The sequence below is a fragment of the Periophthalmus magnuspinnatus genome, chromosome 4 (genome assembly GCF_009829125.3).
Source record: "Periophthalmus magnuspinnatus isolate fPerMag1 chromosome 4, fPerMag1.2.pri, whole genome shotgun sequence".
Lineage (NCBI taxonomy): Eukaryota > Metazoa > Chordata > Actinopteri > Gobiiformes > Gobiidae > Periophthalmus > Periophthalmus magnuspinnatus.
In genome coordinates this window covers 20,630,540-20,644,657 of record NC_047129.1, presented here as the reverse complement: position 1 = coordinate 20,644,657, position 14,118 = coordinate 20,630,540, and positions in this window count along the sequence as shown.

Below are 14,118 nucleotides of genomic sequence, written 5' to 3'. Positions count from 1 at the left end.
TTCCCTCACATTTGATTTCTTCACACCAAGATTTAATCTTCCCAGCCTGGTGGAGGTCTACAGTTGTGTTTCAGGTGTCCTTTGACAGCTCTTTGGTCTTGGCCATAGTGGTGTTTGGAGTCTGTGTTTGACGTAACGAGTGGAGGACAGAGGAGCCTCTTAAGAAGTTACAGGTCTGTGAGAGCCAGAAAACCTGCTTGTTTGTAGGTGACTAAATACTTACTTTATCGAGGAATTTACCATTCATTAAAAATCCTACAATGTGATTTCCTGGATTCTTTCCCCCCATTCTGTCTCTAGAATGATGGAAATCAGGCCTCTCTCATCTTTTTAAGTGGGAGAACATGCACAATTGGTGGCTGACTACATACTTTTTTGCCCCACTGCATTTAGTGCAGTGTAACAGTATTGTAGTACTGCAGCACTGTGGCATTGTACTATTGTGGTATTGTAGTACTGTAATACTGTAGTAGTGTAGTACTGTATATGTTATACAGTCCCTGAACGCAGCACGTGGAGAGCCCTCACCTGCACACACACACTGACATCACCTCTGGAGATGCATGAAGTCATCAGGTGATGATGTAATGCTGTATTTGTGTCATGTGATTAAAAATGCTCATTTTTACTACAGTCTGTCAAATAGAGAAAATCACAAAGTGGACAACATCATGTTTGTGTTTAATGTGACGTGGAAGAGGGGCAGCTGCAGCCGCTCAGAAGTCTCTGTGATGTCAGGTTTTTCTACACAGAAATAGAGGAATTACAGTTCGATTTTTCTTCATTACTTTCATTACTATCATTTTCAGGGGGAACTGTCTTCATTTGTTATTATTCATTTCATTTTTGTAATGTAACACACATCTGCCACATTGTCTTTTCAAATCTCCGTGTTTTCTTTTATTGTTCTTTTTTTTTTCTTTTTGATCAAAGAAAAATCCCACAGTGCACTATGTTTACAGTCACATGACTCTGTTCTGATCCATGTGCTCTCGGTTGTGTTTGTGGGAGGAGCAGACATTTCATTTTACCTTCAGGAGACGAGAGCAGTGTCTTCACTATCAACATCATGACATCATCGTGACCACGCACCAGTATGTGATCTGCTTTAAAGGGGCAGGCCTCTCATGAATTATTCATGAACTGAAAAAAAGGAAAAATAAAACGGTACATGCCACACTGTTGATGTCATGCCCGTGCTGTGTAGGGTGATGCCATCGTCTCATTATAGACACATAAGCCTCATGGACCAATAAAATACTCATGTCATCACCACTGAAACCATCTTCATTATTATGTCATTAACCATGATGATTATTATTATTAGTATTATTATGTCATAAACTGATTCTTTTTTTCATGCGAATCCTGCATCAGCTTAAGACCTTTATGAGTTTCATGAATATTAATAAACTGCTGCAACACACTTCACATATGAAAGTATAATACACGTATAAAAGTATACTATATGTAATTTATTATACATATATACAAGTATAATAAATAAAAGTATAATACAGTGGGGCAAAAAAGTAGTCAGCCACCAATTGTGCAAGTTTTCCCACTGAAAAAGATGAGGCCTGTAATTTTCATCATAGGTTCACTTCAACTATGAGAGACAGAATGAGAAAAAAAAAAAAAAATCACATTGTCTGATTTTTAAAGAATTTATTTGCAAATTATGGTGGAAAATAAGTATTTGGTCAATAACAAAAATTTACCTCAATACTGTTTACCCTTTGTTGGCAATGACAAAGGTCAAATGTTTTCTGCAAATCTCCACAATGTTTTCACACACTGTTGCTGGTTGCTGGCCCATTCCTCCATGCAGATCTATTCTAGGGCCTGGACATGTACTGGCTTAAGCAGGGGGACACGTCTGCAGGATTTGAGTCCCTGGTGGCGTAGTGTGTTACTGATGGTCCCAGCTCTCTGCAGGTCATTCACTAGGTCCCCCTGTGTGGTTCTGGGATTTTTGCTCACCGTTCTTGTGATTATTTTGAGCCCACAGGGTGAGATCTTGCATGGAGCCCGAGATTGAGAGAGACTATCAGTGGTCTTATATATCTTCCGTTTTCTCATAATTGCTCCCACAGTTGATTTCTTCACACCCAGCTGCTTACCTATTGCAGATTCAGTCTTCCCAGCCTGGTGCAGGTCTACAGTTTTGTTTCTGGTGTCCTTTGACAGCTCTTTGGTCTTGGCCATAATGAAGATTGGAGTCTGACTGTTTGAGGTTGTTGACAGGTGTCTTTTATACTGATAATGAGTTCAAATATATGACATTAATACGGGTAACAAGTGGAGGACATGGAGCCTCTTGAAGAAGTTACAGGTCTGTTAGAGCCAGAAGGCCGAAGGCTTCGTAGCTTCTACCAGAAAAGTTAAACTGTACAGCTTTAAAATAGTACGACCTGTGGGAATCAAAAGATGGAAAGAAATTAGGAGGAAACAGGAGAAATCTGTTCTGTGTGTCTCATGTTCTGGTTTTGATCATATTCTGGTTCTGGTCTCTAGATCCAGAGGCTATGTGGAAATACAAAATAAACATTGACTTTAAAACAGTGTTTCTTAAACAATTTAGTGACATTAAAGCGCAGACATACCGCAAACAAACATACTACTAATAAAACATACAATTGATAACATACTATTAACATAACATCGTCATGTAATAAAACATACTGCAGTGTTTATATTCATATTTTATTCTTAACATTTAAACTGGTGTAATGTGTTAAACTCTGTATAATAAATTCAACTGTATAATGTGTTCAACTCTGGTATGATGTGATGATGAGGAGGCTGTCTGTGTTTGAACAAGAACACTGGGAAAGAGCCTCCTTGTCCCTGCACAATTTGTAATTTTGAAATTTGAGCCATTAATTCCACACAGTCTAAAACAGCGTAGATGAACATACTTTTCAGATTATGTTTTGTTTAAAGCCATGTCATATGTATTTTCTCTGGCAGAATCTGTAATGAAGCATTTGATGAATGGGCTGAGCAGCTAGAGTCTGCGAGTCGTAATGTCTGGGGCGATCAAAGATTCAGACTCAGGGTAAAAAAATTGAACAGAGTTTATTTACAAACATGGCGGAGCAGATAGTAGAGAGACGGTCATAGGTTGTGGGGTCAGAGCCTGGGGTGTTCATACCGGTCGAGGTGAGCTGGTTTGGAGGCTGAGGTGTTCGTACCAGTTGTGGAGAGCTGGGTCAGAGGCAGAGGTGCAGGGTAGTTCCAAGGAGCAGGATCTGGCTAAAAACGAGAATAACCAGCTGAGTACAGAGATCATACGCACAAAAAACTAGACTGAGCCAAGCGGAACTGTACCACAGGGGATGCATGGATGATCTGGTGACATGTGTTGGATCCTCGGTCCCTTTTTGCTCCACAGGTGCAAGTTTGATTGTTCATGGGCTGCAGGTGTGTAGTGGGTGGGTGGAAGCTCAGCTCCTGGTACAGACACAGAAGGGAGGGGGAAAGATAGCACAGAAACACAAGGACAGACTGGGAGCTTGACACTGCGTCACTACAGAACCTGGTCTCTGCGTTTTCCTCCTCAAAACAAACCACATCATTTTACAAATAAAAACAAATATGTTTCTGCTGCCAAATAAAAATAATGCAAATACAAACTGTCAGTATTTCAAAATCCATCCATGGGCTGCATAATGATAAAAAAAATTAGGGCCATTGCCATAGCAATAAACAATTTAAAACGATTATATCTTTTAAATGGGAAAAGGTCCTCAAAATGTTGCATAAAACAGAAGCTTACACCAGTTCCTTTAGTGAAGTCACAACCAAAGTACACTTCAAACAGATAAACCAGACCAGTATTTCTGCAAAACACTTTTTATCTTCATAAGAAAAAATGGTTTGTGGTTGACAGATAAAACTACAAAGATACAGCCACATGGAAACTGCACAGTCTGCCATTAGAACTCATCTGTGGAATGAGTTTGAAGTATACTTTAATGACAAGGGTTAGAGCATTAAAAACTCTATTAAAATTATTTTTGTAAAGCCCAAAATCACAACAGCAGTTGCCACTGAGTGCTTGAAAATATCATCAATGCCACAAGACAATAACACCTCTGCACCCACCTAGACACTTAGAGCTGACTCACTTTGCACCTGTAACTGACAAAACTGTCCCAGAGGTCGTCACCAGTCTGAGTTCATGCTGCCTCAATGTGTTACTGTCGTAACGGTGGGTGTAGCGGACCAAAGAGTGCAGACTCGGGGAATATTTACAGTGTTTATTGTACATTTAGTGCACAAGACAGTTCAGAAAGTTCATACGGGATGTAGGTAGCGGGAGGCAGACCAGACGGGCGTAGGGCAGAGCGGGCAGGAGACATCCAGGGCCGGAGCACGACAGGGACACAGGGACCGCCAGGCATGAAGGGATGACAAACGCAGACGATCTCGCCCCGAGTGTCTTCTCCCAGCTCCTCTTATCCACGGCAGGTGTGGTGATTAGCCAGATGGACAGCAGGTGAGCGTGGGAGGAGCCGAGAGCTCCGCCCAGCTCCAGGTACAGACAGGTGAGGGAGGGGGAAGAGCACCCAGGGAGGCAAAACAGGAACAGAAGTACACACATCATGACAGTTACATACTAAATTTCTAAAGTCTGTGCTCAATAGTTTGCTGTCACCACTTGCTCGCATAGTTAATATGTCACTTTAATCTGGAACATTCCCAAGCGCTTTGAAAACTGCGGTTATCAAGCCTCTCTTAAAGACGAGCAGTCTTGATCCCACAATATTGACCAATTACTGACCAGTCTCAAATCTACCATTTTTAGGCAAAGTCCTCAAAAGAGTAGTTTAGCAACAGCTTATTAACTTTCTCCAAATTAACAACTCCTTTGGTTTGGACCCCACCACAGCACTGAGACTGCTCTTATCAAGGTGATAAATGACATCTGCCTGAACACTGCTGCAGGCGCAGTCTCAGTCTTGACCCTGTTAGATCTTTGACACTGTCGATCATGGATCCTCATACAGAGACTAGAGGACTGGGAGGGCATCTCTGGTACAGCACTAAACTGGTTGCAGTGGTTGTGTCCAAGTTTCTTCACGGCCCAGCACTAAAGACCATCTCTCACTCTGAAGACCTCAGGGACCTGCTGTAGTCCTGATGTAATCCTGGTTCAGTCTTAGTTCAGTGAATTTGGAGCCAAGTTGCAAGAGTCATAACATCCACAGAGCCAATCTGGAGCGAGGCTGTGTTGTTAGTGTTAGTGTTGTTGTTCAGTTCAGTCTTGGCTCTAGTCTCTAATAGGATCAGGTTCAACATTTATGAATTTACCTTTTGGATATTTCATGACAAAGTACAATATAATCAATGGTAAAATCTGACCCTTGACCCCATCTGTGAGTATGACATCATCACATTATAGAATTTGAAAAGCACCAGTTCTGTGAAGCTCTTTGAATGACTTTGTGAACCTGTGTGCTCTACAAATAAACTTGTCTTGCTTTGCCTGAGCTCATCAAACAAACCAGTTCATTCTACATCTGTGTTTTTATTCATTTTCATTTTCTTATTACACGCAAATGTGATCTGTGCTTTGGACCCAGTTTCTGGAAATCATCCTGATTCGATTGTTTAATAATTCATAGCCGTCATAACACAGACTGAATGAGGCTTTCAATTTTTGTCACACAAAACTGAACCTTTGAGACGGTCCATTCCATTTTTTTTTGGTTTTTTTTTTAGATTTCATAGATTTTTAGTTTGTGGTAGAGAATGCAACACACTTTAAAGTCTCTATACCTGATTTTTATTGTCTTAAAAATGTGAAAAACAGAACTAGTTCATTTTAAACAGTTTGCAGTGGTCCAGAGTTCGTCCTCACTGATCCAGATTCCTAATTCACTGCAATGAGTTTCACAACTTTAGTGGCCAGAGCGGAGTTTGCCTCAGGGTAAAGCTAACAACCATTAGAATGCTATTGGCGCACTTCCTGTTTCGTGTAGAGTAAAATGCTTTATAATTAGAAGTAGCAGCAACACCAAGCAGATTTTACACTGTCTGAACTGGGGCAAAACTAAATTAAAGAGGAGCTATGACACAAAAAGGATGTCTTTTATCATTCTCCCATTTTCTAACGCTGCTCCTCACCAGACACAGGCCTCAAGAGGTTTTACGTGTCATACATCCTCCTCTCGGTTAGCAGTACGAGCCTGTACGAGGCTCCGCCCACAAGCCTACATCACCCATGCTCCCACATGACAATTCTTCATAAATATATAAAAACATGATACAAAACAGCTTCACAAACCTAGAAGTAAATCTCCCCTCTTTAATACCCCAGAGGTAAAAAGCTCCTCTTTAATACCCCGTAGAGGTAAATGCCCCCTTTTTAATACCCCAGAGGTAAATAGCCCCTTTTTAATACCCCAGAGGTAAAAAGCCCCTCTTTAATGACATGAGATGGACTCCAGGCCCTGTATCACCCTGGAGCTAAATGTGCTGCACATCCACATGAAGCACTTTGTTTTCATTTTGTTTATGGGCTTTTAATGTGACCCAGTGAATAGTCACCTGAAACACTGTAATGGACAGAAGAAAACACAGAGGAAAACACAGGAAAACGCAGAAGAAAAGACAATTATTCAATTTTATTTTTATTTTATTTTTATTTCAGTATTTATTATTTCAAGTGTGGGATGTGTGTACATATACTACTGCTGCTGCTGCTACTACTACTACTAATAATAATACGAGGGTCATTCAATAAATAAGGTGAATTTTTTGGTATAAGGACTTTTAATACAGTTAGAAGCTTACTTTTTTTTTTTTTTTTTTTTTTTTTTTTTACTTGTTTTTCACATGGATTTAATTTCTTTTGCAGATTAAAAAAAAACTTTGAGAGTTTTGGCGATTAACAAAGATGGCCAACCAAGAAGCATGCTCCAGGATTGAACAGCGGTCAGTTATCAAGTTTTTGGTTGCTGAAGGTGCAAACCCATTGAAATTCATAGGAGAATGTCAACTGTGTATGATGCCACATGTTTCAGCCAAAAAAATGTCTACAAGTGGGATAAAGTGTTTAAAGGATGGAGCAGTGTTGAGGATGAAGGCAGGCCTGGGAGGCCTTCAGAAGTGAGGTCTCCTGAGGTGATCGAACCATACACAGAAAAACAAGTAAAACAAACAAAACAAAAAAAGTAAGCTTCTAACTGTATTAAAAGTCCTTATACCGAAAAATTCACCTTATTTATTGAATGACCCTCGTAATATCTCACTTAAAGCTTTTCTTCCTTCAGGTGGACGCAGTTCAAACTGTGCCTCGTTTCAGCCCATAGCAAACATCCAAGTGTCCTCATTACCATGGAGATCCATTTGGACTTTAGTAATTGTTCAAATAGGCCCAGTCCAAACGGTTAAATGCACAAACGTCTGTTGGCTCAAACACTGAAAGGAGAGGTCAATGACTACCTCAGGTCAAACGCAGCTTACATCTGATTTCAGGTGACGAAGAGGAGACAGGAGGTGAGGAAGAGGAGGCAGGAGGTGAAGAAAGGAGGCAGGAGGTGAGAGAGATCTGATTATAGACTGCACACACAGATGCATACATAGCTGACTTGAGCCGTTTTGAGTTGTTTTGTTGCTTGTGTGAATCGAGTTTTGCTGCTCGTCTTTACGTGTCACATTCTGTCCAGATGAACCTGACTCTCTCCCCTCTCTGTTTCTGCCACTTCAACTGTTTGTACAACACTATCCAATATCCACCGCAGCAGCAGAACCATCAGCCGCCTCAGCCTCTCCATAACTTCACCTCGGGCTTCACAGAAATGTGCTGGTGCCAGGTTCAGGATAAACCTCTCTCTATCTCTGTGTAAAAGGTGAAGCAGCAGCCGTCATCAGAAAACGATGTGCAGAACGTGCAACGGTTTGAATTACTGTTAGTTTAAGTCACTATAAATTAAAGTTTGCATGTCCTCTCTATGTCTTTTTGGAATTTGCATGTTCTGTCTGTGTCTGTGTGGAGTTTGCATTTTCTCTGTGTCTGTGAGGAGTTTGCATGTTCTCACTGTGAATGGGTGGAGTTTGCATGTTCTGCCTGTTTCTGTGTGGAGTTGGCATGTTCTTCCTGTGTCTGTGTGCAGTTTGCATTTTCTCTGTGTCTGTGTGGACTTTGCATGTTCTCTCTGTGTCTGTGTAGAGTTTGCATGTTTTCTCTGTGTCTGTGTGGAGTTTGCATGTTCTCTCTGTGTCTGTGTAGAGTTTGCATGTTCTGCCTGTGTCTGTGAGGAGTTTGCATGTTCTCCCTGTGAATGGGTGGAGTTTGCGTGTTTTCTCTGTGTCTGTGTGGAGTTTGCATGTTCTCCCTATGTCTGTGTGCAATTGGCATTTTCTCTGTATCTATGTGGAGTTTGCACATTGTGCCTGTGTGGACTTTGCATGTTCTGCCTGTTTCTGTGTGGAGTTTGCATGTTCTCCCTGTGAATGGGTGGAGTTTGCTTGTTTTCTCTGTGTCTGTGTGGGGTTTACATGTTCTCCCCATGTCTGTGTGCAGTTTGCATTTTCTCTGTATCTATGTGGAGTTTGCACATTCTGCCTGTGTGGAGTTTGCATGTTCTGCTTGTGTCTGTGTGGGGTTTACACGTCCTTCCCGTTTCTGTGTGCAGTTTGCATTCTCTCTGTTTCTGTGTGGAATTTGCATGTTCTGCCTGTGTCTGTGCAGAGTTTTCAAGTTCTGCCTGTGTCTGTGTGGAGTTTGCACGTTCTGTCTGTGTCTGTGTGGAGTTTGCGTGTTCTCGCTGTGTCTGTGTGCAGTCTGCATGTTCTGTCTGTGTCTGTGTGGAGTTTGCATGTTCTCCTGTGTCTGTGTGCAGTCTGCATGTTCTCTCTGAGTCTGTGTGGAGTTTGCATGTTCTCCCTGTGGATGGGCGGAGTTTGCGTGTTTTCTCTGTGTCTGTGTGGAGTTTGCATGTTCTCTCTGTGTCTGTGTGGAGTTTGCATGTTCTGCCTTTGCCTGTGTGGAGTTTGCGTGTTCTCCCTGTGTCTGTGTGCAGTTTGCATTTTCTCTGTGTCTGTGTGGACTTTGCATGTTCTCTCTGTGTCTGTGTGGAGTTTGCATGTTCTCTCTGTGTCTGTGTGGAGTTTGCATGTTCTCCTGTGTCTGTGTGCAGTCTGCATGTTCTCTCTGAGTCTGTGTGGAGTTTGCATGTTCTCCCTGTGGATGGGCGGAGTTTGCGTGTTTTCTCTGTGTCTGTGTGGAGTTTGCATGTTCTCTCTGTGTCTGTGTGGAGTTTGCATGTTCTCTCTGTGTCTGTGTGGAGTTTGCATGTTCTGCCTTTGCCTGTGTGGACTTTGCATGTTCTCCCTGTGTCTGTGTGGAGTTTGCATGTTCTCTCTCTGGAGGTGGATCCCGTGGCTCCTAGCAGGTTGGGTCAGTGATATTGAAAAAAATGGGTCAAATGCAAGGACAGAGTGAACCTCATCGTTACATTTGCTAAAACGACACGGTCCAGTTCCAGTTTGGAGTCGTCATTGCCGTCTTGTTCTGTACATCCTCGTCAGCACAAACATATTCATGCTCTATGCTCCTCCTTGTGGCCTCCTCATGAATCACAATTTCACACAAAAGCTCTTTTTTTATCTGTGGAGTGGAAACAGGAGCCTTGAGCCGTCACAGTGTAATTATGAAAGATTTAAGTTATAATGAAAAACTCACTGAACTGAAGAAGTACAAGTACTACTACTGTCACTACATAGCAAAGGCCTCATAACTACTACTTCTGCTGCCACTACTACAACTACTACTATTACCACCACCACTATTACCACTACTACTACTACTACTACTACGGAGGTGACAGTTGCTGTGACAGGTGCTGAGGTGGCAGGTGTCGAGTGCTGTTGTTGACACAGTCTGGACAACCTGATTTCTCTGTCCCGTTGACTGAAGCTCTTCCTGTAATGTGGGGCAGTGTGTTTCTGGGCAGGACAGGCTATTTCTGACCTACACTCACAGACGGAGCTCCAACACGAGTCGAGCCAGAGTATTTACAAAGTACACAATACATAACTCATTAAAACATAACAGACATAAAACGTTTTGGTCTCAATGGGGTTTCAGGAGTCTCAGAATTACATAACAGATTACAAAAAAATGTAATCCATTGAATTATTATTTAATGTAGATATTGACAAACTGTCTACAGAGTTAAACACATGTAAAACTTGTGTCGTTGGAGCTAAGGTCATCACCTCAAGTATATCAATGTCATGTGACCGTCTGCCAATGTCATGTGACCATCAGTCCTCACAGCGCTGAGATGGAAGAGCCATTAAAAGTCTGTTCAGAAAATGGCAAAAAAGGAATGGCAATAAAGTAAAACCCCACAGAGTCACAATGTTCTCTGCATCCTCTCAGCTCCACCATGTTCTTTTCAACTTTAACATTTTTCCTCCTCTGACAGTCTTTCATATATGCTTCTCCTCCTGAACCTTTGAAATGGACTTCTCCAGGTGTTTGCTCCTCAGTTTCTCCTCACTTTTGAAGAACTTGAATGTGTTTCTTAAGCTCCTCCATGTTCTTCTCAGCTGTCACCCTTGTCTCTTCTGATCTCTCATAGTTGGCCTGCAGACCTTGTTTCTCCTCTTGCAGTTTACCAACTTCTGTCTGCAGCTCCTGATTCACCTTTTCTCATCTTTTAGCTCATTTTGAAAAGCGATGATCTCCTTTCTCAGCTCCTCCATTTTGTTTTGAGCCAGAACCTTTGCCTCCTCTGCAGACTTCTCATACTGGACCTTCAGAGCTTGTTTTTCCGCTCGAAAGTTTTGATTTTCACCTCCAATTTTTTAAAAGTTGCTTAAATTCCTTAATGATGATATGAACATCAAACCATCTAGTGGCTGGTTCCTTCCGAAGTCTGGGAGTCTGGTCCAGCTGCAGCTCGGGCTGGTCTGGTCCAGCTCAGTCTGGTCTGGTCCTGCTGTGTCTGGTCCAGCCGGGGCTGGTCTGGTCCAGCTGGGTCCGATCCAGCTGGGTCTGCTCCAGCTGGATCTGTGTGCTGAACAACAACATCACATCGTTCACTTTGGCACCACCGTTTTAAACAAGAAAGTTATGAGTCACAAGTCATAACTCTGTCAGAGCAACTCAATACTGAGGCTAAACAAACATCGGTGAGGGTAGAGCCTGCTCCATGAAAACATTCTTTTGAATAATGTTCCACAGTAAGGCATAAAGCTTTCCTTATGGAGAAAGTTGTAAGTATGGCTTTAACTTTCTATTCAATCAAAAGTGCTACCTTCAGAAAGTTACACAGTGTGGCTTTAATAACTTATTTTTCTCAACCAGAAAAAGGTGGTGCCCTCTCTAGGTGGTGGAGAGTCCTTGCCTCAAGTGGAGGAGTTCAAATATCTCAGGGTCTTGTTCACAAGGGAGGGAAGGATGGAGAGTGAGATTGACAGTTGGATCGGTGCAGCGTCTGCAGTGATGCGGTCTCTGTATTGGTCTGTGAAGAAGGAGCTGAGTCAAAAGGCAAAGCTCTCGATTTACTGGTCAGTCTACATTCCTACCCTCACCTATGGTCATGAGCTTTGGGTAATAACCGAAAGGACAAGGTCGTGGGTACAAGTGACTGAAACAGGTTTCTTCCACAGGATGGCTGGGCGCTCCCTTAGAGATAGGGTGAGGAGCTTTGAGTAGAGCTGCTTCTCCTCCACGTCAAGAGGAGCAGTTGAGGTGGCTCGGGTATCTGTTCAGGATGTCTCTTGGACACCATCCTAAGGAAGTTTTCTGGGCATGTCCCACCGGAAGGAGGTGCCAGGGAAACCCAGGACATGCTGGAGGGACCATGTCCATCAGCTGGCCATGTCTATGGGGTCCCACTGGAGGAGCAGGAGGAGGTTTTGGGGTGAGGGAAGTCTGGGAGTCCCTGCTTAGACTCTGCATAGATGGATTCTTCTTACAGTCAGATCATCTCTGTCCCGGTGAACTCGTCTCTGTCCTGGCACATGAACAGGCTGAGGGACAACAGTAAAGAGGCCTACAACGTCAGCTACGCCTGGAAACTGGTACGGCTCATCCAGAACATCCAGAGCAGGTTTAGCCCAAACAAGAGGAACATCCAGAGCAGGTTTAGTCCAACCAAGAGGAACATCCAGAGCAGGTTTAGTCCAACCAAGAGGAACATCCAGAGCAGAAAGTCCAAACAAGAGGAACATCCAGAGTAGGTTTAGGCCAACCAAGAGGAACATCCAGAGCAGGTTTAGTCCAGATAAGATTTAAATTTACTGTGAAAACATGACTCCAGCTCAGTTCCACAGGAACTTAAAAAGGCTGAACTCATAATGAACAAATGGTTTATTGAGATTTAGGCTCCTTACCTGTTACCTGTAATCACTTAATTTAGAGCAGTGGTTCTTAACCTTGTTGGAGGTACTGAACCCCACCAGTTTCATTTGCACATTCACCAAACCCTTCTTTATTGAAAAGTATATATATATATATATATATATATATATATATATATATATATATATATATATATATATATATATATATATATATATATATATATATATATATATATATATATATATATATATAAAACCAATAATGAACTTTGTATTGTTGCTATTTATTCTCTTTAACATTTTAACACACACCCATCACCTACTTTCTGTCAGGCTAGAATAATAATGAATATTTACTGCAAATCAGTGTGACTTCTGCTGTTGCCTTTGAGAGACCAGTTCAGGCTTCACCTTGGTAAGTGCCTCACATGTCATTTTCACAGCAAAGTCTGTTCCTTTTCTTCGTTTTTATGTCGTTTTATGTTTTTATGCCCTTCAAACGGCTCATTTAAGTTAGGCAGGTACTTCGACAGGCACATCAAAGGGTGCATTTGTCGAATTGGGACACGACCAGCGTCTGGAGACGATCGCAGTCCGCAAATCATATGAGTCGAGTGCATGTCTTGACCTCCGCCGAACCCCTGAGACTGACTCACCGAACCCCTAGGGTTTGATCGAACCCAGGTTAAGAACCACTGATTTAGAGGTTTAAACATCCAAAGTTAAAAAACCCTCAAACATAACAAACATGGCCCCTTTATGAGGGAGTTACTGAGCCTGAATCATTAATACGGTGCAGTTATTATAAAGTGAGACCAAAACCTGTTTAAAATGTCGACATAGAATAAGAATATTGTTTTGCACTAAATTATTGTCTTAAACTGGAACCTTGGGGCCTGAGAACATCTGCCTGAGGATTTATAACAGTTGGAGTGAAAACGGTTCCTCTCAGTGGGACACTGGAGGATGTGAACATCACATCCACCAGCTCCATCAGCCCCACCAGTGTGAGTGACCTCAGTGTGTGAGTGACCTCAGTGTGTGAGTGACCTCAGTGTGTGAGTGACCTCAGTGTGTGAGTGACCTCAGTGTGTGAGTGACCTCAGTGTGTGAGTGACCTCAGTGAGTGAGTGACCTCAGTGTGTGAGTGACCTCAGTGAGTGAGTGACCTCAGTGAGTGAGTGACCTCAGTATGTGAGTGACCTCAGTGTGTAAGTGACCTCAATATGAGTGACCTAAGTATGTGAGTGACCTAAGTGTGTGAGTGACCTCAGTGTGTGAGTGACCTCAGTGTGTGAGTGACCTAAGTATGTGAGTGACCTAAGTATGTGAGTGACCTCAGTGTGTGAGTGACCTCAGTGCGTGAGTGACCTCAGTGATGGAGCCTGGTGCCATCAGCTGCTTGTCTCCTTGGACAGTTTAATGCCATACTATGGAACATGTAAAGCAAACCCATCACTCATATGAGATACGTCTTCTCAAAACCATGACAACGACCTACAAAGTACTGTCTGTCCATAGGGTCAGTGTGTTTGTACATAGGGTCAGTGTGTTTGTACGTAGGCTCAGTGTGTTTGTACGTAGGGTCAGTGTGTTTGTACGTAGGATCAGTGTGTTTGTACGTAGGGTCAGTGTGTTTGTACGTAGGGTCAGTGTGTTTGTACGTAGGGTCAGTGTGTTTGTACGTAGGGTCAGTATATGTTTGAACCTTGGTTTTGTACCATAGTCACTGAAGCCTGGAACTGTGGGTAAGAACGTGCCCTGTCTGACCCCAGCACCAGTTTGGCA